The sequence below is a fragment of the Protomyctophum parallelum genome (genome assembly GCF_964188405.1).
Source record: "Protomyctophum parallelum genome assembly, chromosome: 22".
Lineage (NCBI taxonomy): Eukaryota > Metazoa > Chordata > Actinopteri > Myctophiformes > Myctophidae > Protomyctophum > Protomyctophum parallelum.
In genome coordinates this window covers 33,285,268-33,291,480 of record NC_139714.1, presented here as the reverse complement: position 1 = coordinate 33,291,480, position 6,213 = coordinate 33,285,268, and positions in this window count along the sequence as shown.

The following is a 6,213-nucleotide window of genomic DNA, read 5'->3' as shown; positions in this document are numbered from 1 at the left end:
TTTTTGTGAGGGTACCTATCCTAGGAGACATGGGGAGAACATGTGAGGGTACCTACCCTAGGGGACAAGGGGAGAACATGTGAGGTTACCTACCCTAGGGGACACGGGGAGAACATGTGAGGGTACCTACCCTAGGGGACACGGGGAGAACATGTGAGGGTACCTACCCTAGGGGACACGGGGAGAACATACAAACTCCACACAGAAAGGGCCTTTCACCAACCCCGCCTCGGGTATGGGCTCTGATGATGCAGAGGAGAGAACACACCCCCAGCGCCCAAAGCGGGAATCGAACCCAGGACCTTCTAGCTGTGAGGCAACAACACTACCGGCTGTACCACTGTCCCCCCTCTTGGTTTTATTTTTTATAAAGATTTTAAACTTAATAAACAAATCCGCACCGTCGTTAAAACTCTCTTCTTCCAATCATCGCCAGGGTCAAATCCTACCTCCCCCTAAAAACAGCTGGAGATGGTTATCCATGCTTTGATTTCATCAAGAATAGAGTATTGCAACTCTTTGTATATTGGCATCGACCAGGCGTCACTCAGGCGTTTACAGCTAGTGCATAACACAGCTGCCCGCCTTCTCACCGGCACTATAAAACGTGAACACATTACTCCATGTCTGCCCCTCCCCATTAGATCTGCTCAGATAGATGCTTTAGAAATAAAGTTTGATTTGATTTGACTTGGAGTACACAATTCAGACACCAGATGGAGATCATGTTTCAACCTTTGTTTAGCAGAGTGGTGTCCATCTTTGAAGTCAATAAGTCCATGCATGGACGAGTCACTCTTCATGGAGACACAGCTGGGTACAGGAGAGACTGCTCTGTGATGATCAACCCTGTTACAAAGAGAGGATCAACAGGATTTATAGACAATCATATCAGGCTTGGCAATTTCATAGTCTAGGAAGTTCTACTCAAACGTGATTATTCTTAGTTGAAAACAAACAAAACGCTTATAAAGTTAAACCTAAACATTCAGCTGTAAACATTGACCACAGCGATTTCAGTTATATAAGTTATTTAAAATGTCAACTTTCTCACCCTAAATGAAAACAAAACTGAAATCATGATTTTTTACCATCATCCGACCATAATATCCTTTAGCTCCCTGGGTGTGTTAAGTTCTAACATCCACCCATTTCCTAGAAATCTTGGTTTTATTTTTTACTTTTTTCAAAAAAATTATCCCACGATTTTGCAACACATTTTTTCACCCGGTGTCAATTATCTAATGTAATCCTGGACACTACACTTCCTCTGCTAACCTGGGAGAGCAACGGACTGACCTCATGCTTCCTTTTATGCATGAGGAGTGCAAGCTGCTTCTTTTCACCTGACAGGCTGTTGGTTGTGAAGGTGTTCATGTTTCAATCACCCGCCTGGTCAATTCAAATTCAAACCTTTGATCAGTAGAGTGGTGTCCATCTTTGAAGTCAATAAGTCCATGCATGGACGAGTCACTCTTCATGGAGACACAGCTGGGTACAGGAGAGACTGCTCTGTGATGATCAACCCTGTTACAAAGAGAGGATCAACAGGATTTATAGACAATCATATCAGGCTTGGAAATGTCATAGTCTAGGAAGTTCTACTCAAATGTGATTATTCTTAGTTGAAAACAAACAAAAAGCTTATGAAGTTAAACCTAAAACATTCAGCTGTAAACATTGACCACTGCTATTTCAGTTATATAAGTTATTTAAAATGTAAACTTTCTCACCCTAAATGAAAACAAAACTGAAATAATATGTTTTTTTACCACCATCCGACCATAATATCCTTTAGCTCCCTGGGTGTGTTAAGTTCTAACATCCACCCATTTCCTAGAAATCTTGGTTTTATTTTTACTTTTTTCTAAATTTTTATCCCACGATTTTCACCCAGTGTCAATTATCTAATGTAATCCTGGGCACTACACTTCCTCTGCCAACCTGGGAGAGCAACGGACTGACCTCATGCTTCCTTCTATGCCTGAGGAGGCCAAGCTGATTCTTTTCACCCGACAGGGGAGAGTTTCCCCGGTCGGACATAGAGCATGGAAAGAACACGTTATTCCGGCAAGTTCCTTTCCTCTCCATCAGGCCCCCCTGGCTGGCCAGGGGGAGGTAGTTTAGAGACCAGGATTATTGCATGTTTTTTTGTGAGGGTACCTACCCTAGGGGACATGGGGAGAACATGTGAGGGTACCTACCCTAGGGGACAAGGGGAGAACATGTGAGGTTACCTACCCTAGGGGACAAGGGGAGAACATGTGAGGTTACCTACCCTAGGGGACACGGGGAGAACATGTGAGGGTACCTACCCTAGGGGACACGGGGAGAACATGTGAGGGTACCTACCCTAGGGGACACGGGGAGAACATGTGAGGGTACCTACCCTAGGGGACACGGGGAGAACATGTGAGGGTATCTACCCTAGGGGACACGGGGAGAACATGTGAGGGTACCTACCCTAGGGGACACGGGGAGAACATGTGAGGGTACCTACCCTAGGGGACACGGGGAGAACATACAAACTCCACACAGAAAGGGCCTTTCACCAACCCCGCCTCGGGTATGGGCTCTGATGACGCAGAGGAGAGAACACACCCCCAGCGCCCAAAGCGGGAATCGAACCCAGGACCTTCTAGCTGTGAGGCAACAACACTACCGGCTGTACCACTGTCCCCCCTCTTGGTTTTATTTTTTATAAAGATTTTAAACTTAATAAACAAATCTGCACCGTCGTTAAAACTCTCTCTCTTCTTCCAATCATCGCCACGGTCAAATCCTACCTCCCCCTAAAAACAGCTGGAGACGGTTATCCATGATTTGATTTCATCAAGAATAGATTATTGCAACTCTTTGTATATTGGCATCGACCAGGCATCACTCAGGCGTTTACAGCTAGTGCAGAACACAGCTGCCCGCCTTCTCACCGGCACTATAAAACGTGAACACATTACTCCATGTCTGCCCCTCCCCATTAGATCTGCTCAGATAGATGCTTTAGAAATAAAGTTTGATTTGATTTGACTTGGAGTACACAATTCAGACACCAGATGGAGTTCATGTTTCAACCTTTGTTTAGCAGAGTGGTGTCCATCTTTGAAGTCAATAAGTCCATGCATGGACGAGTCACTCTTCATGGAGACACAGCTGGGTACAGGAGAGACTGCTCTGTGATGATCAACCCTGTTACAAAGAGAGGATCAACAGGATTTATAGACAATCATATCAGGCTTGGAAATGTCATAGTCTAGGAAGTTCTACTCAAATGTGATTATTCTTAGTTGAAAACAAACAAAAAGCTTATGAAGTTAAACCTAAAACATTCAGCTGTAAACATTGACCACTGCTATTTCAGTTATATAAGTTATTTAAAATGTAAACTTTCTCACCCTAAATGAAAACAAAACTGAAATAATATGTTTTTTTACCACCATCCGACCATAATATCCTTTAGCTCCCTGGGTGTGTTAAGTTCTAACATCCACCCATTTCCTAGAAATCTTGGTTTTATTTTTACTTTTTTCTAAATTTTTATCCCACGATTTTCACCCAGTGTCAATTATCTAATGTAATCCTGGGCACTACACTTCCTCTGCCAACCTGGGAGAGCAACGGACTGACCTCATGCTTCCTTCTATGCCTGAGGAGGCCAAGCTGATTCTTTTCACCCGACAGGGGAGAGTTTCCCCGGTCGGACATAGAGCATGGAAAGAACACGTTATTCCGGCAAGTTCCTTTCCTCTCCATCAGGCCCCCCTGGCTGGCCAGGGGGAGGTAGTTTAGAGACCAGGATTATTGCATGTTTTTTTGTGAGGGTACCTACCCTAGGGGACATGGGGAGAACATGTGAGGGTACCTACCCTAGGGGACAAGGGGAGAACATGTGAGGTTACCTACCCTAGGGGACAAGGGGAGAACATGTGAGGTTACCTACCCTAGGGGACACGGGGAGAACATGTGAGGGTACCTACCCTAGGGGACACGGGGAGAACATGTGAGGGTACCTACCCTAGGGGACACGGGGAGAACATGTGAGGGTATCTACCCTAGGGGACACGGGGAGAACATGTGAGGGTACCTACCCTAGGGGACACGGGGAGAACATGTGAGGGTACCTACCCTAGGGGACACGGGGAGAACATACAAACTCCACACAGAAAGGGCCTTTCACCAACCCCGCCTCGGGTATGGGCTCTGATGACGCAGAGGAGAGAACACACCCCCAGCGCCCAAAGCGGGAATCGAACCCAGGACCTTCTAGCTGTGAGGCAACAACACTACCGGCTGTACCACTGTCCCCCCTCTTGGTTTTATTTTTTATAAAGATTTTAAACTTAATAAACAAATCTGCACCGTCGTTAAAACTCTCTTCTTCCAATCATCGCCACGGTCAAATCCTACCTCCCCCTAAAAACAGCTGGAGACGGTTATCCATGATTTGATTTCATCAAGAATAGATTATTGCAACTCTTTGTATATTGGCATCGACCAGGCGTCACTCAGGCGTTTACAGCTAGTGCAGAACACAGCTGCCCGCCTTCTCACCGGCACTATAAAACGTGAACACATTACTCCATGTCTGCCCCTCCCCATTAGATCTGCTCAGATAGATGCTTTAGAAATAAAGTTTGATTTGATTTGACTTGGAGTACACAATTCAGACACCAGATGGAGTTCATGTTTCAACCTTTGTTTAGCAGAGTGGTGTCCATCTTTGAAGTCAATAAGTCCATGCATGGACGAGTCACTCTTCATGGAGACACAGCTGGGTACAGGAGAGACTGCTCTGTGATGATCAACCCTGTTACAAAGAGAGGATCAACAGGATTTATAGACAATCATATCAGGCTTGGAAATTTCATAGTCTAGGAAGTTCTACTCAAATGTGATTATTCTTAGTTGAAAACAAACAAAAAGCTTATGAAGTTAAACCTAAAACATTCAGCTGTAAGCATTGACCACAGCTATTTCAGTTATATAAGTTATTTAAAATGTAAACTTTCTCACCCTAAATGAAAACAAAACTGAAATAATGTTTTTTTTACCACCATTCGACCATAATATCCTTTAGCTCCCTGGGTGTGTTAAGTTCTAACATCCACCCATTTCCTAGAAATCTTGGTTTTATTTTTTACTTTTTTCTAAATTTTTATCCCACGATTTTCACCCAGTGTCAATTATCTAATGTAATCCTGGGCACTACACTTCCTCTGCCAACCTGGGAGAGCAACGGACTGACCTCATGCTTCCTTCTATGCATGAGGAGTCCAAGCTGCTTCTTTTCACCCGACAGGGGAGAGTTTCCCCGGTCGGACATAGAGCGTGGAAAGAACACGTTATTCCGACAAGTTCCTTTCCTCTCCACCAGGCCCCCCTGGCTGGACAGGGGGAGGTAGTTTAGAGGCCAGGATTACTGCATGTTTTTTGTGAGGGTACCTACCCTAGGGGACATGGGGAGAACATGTGAGGGTACCTACCCTAGGGCACAAGGGGAGAACATGTGAGGGTACCTACCCTAGGGGACACGGGGAGAACATGTGAGGGTATCTACCCTAGGGGACACGGGGAGAACATACAAACTCCACACAGAAAGGGCCTTTCACCAACCCCGCCTCGGGTATGGGCTCTGATGATGCAGAGGAGAGAACACACCCCCAGCGCCCAAAGCGGGAATCGAACCCAGGACCTTCTAGCTGTGAGGCAACAACACTACCGGCTGTACCACTGTCCCCCCTCTTGGTTTTATTTTTTATAAAGATTTTAAACTTAATAAACAAATCCGCACCGTCGTTAAAACTCTCTTCTTCCAATCATCGCCAGGGTCAAATCCTACCTCCCCCTAAAAACAGCTGGAGATGGTTATCCATGATTTGATTTAATCAAGAATAGAGTATTGCAACTCTTTGTATATTGGCATCGACCAGGCGTCACTCAGGCGTTTACAGCTAGTGCAGAACACAGCTGCCCGCCTTCTCACCGGCACTATAAAACGTGAACACATTACTCCATGTCTGCCCCTCCCCATTAGATCTGCTCAGATAGATGCTTTAGAAATAAAGTTTGATTTGATTTGACTTGGAGTACACAATTCAGACACCAGATGGAGTTCATGTTTCAACCTTTGTTTAGCAGAGTGGTGTCCATCTTTGAAGTCAATAAGTCCATGCATGGACGAGTCACTCTTCATGGAGACACAGCTGGGTACAGGAG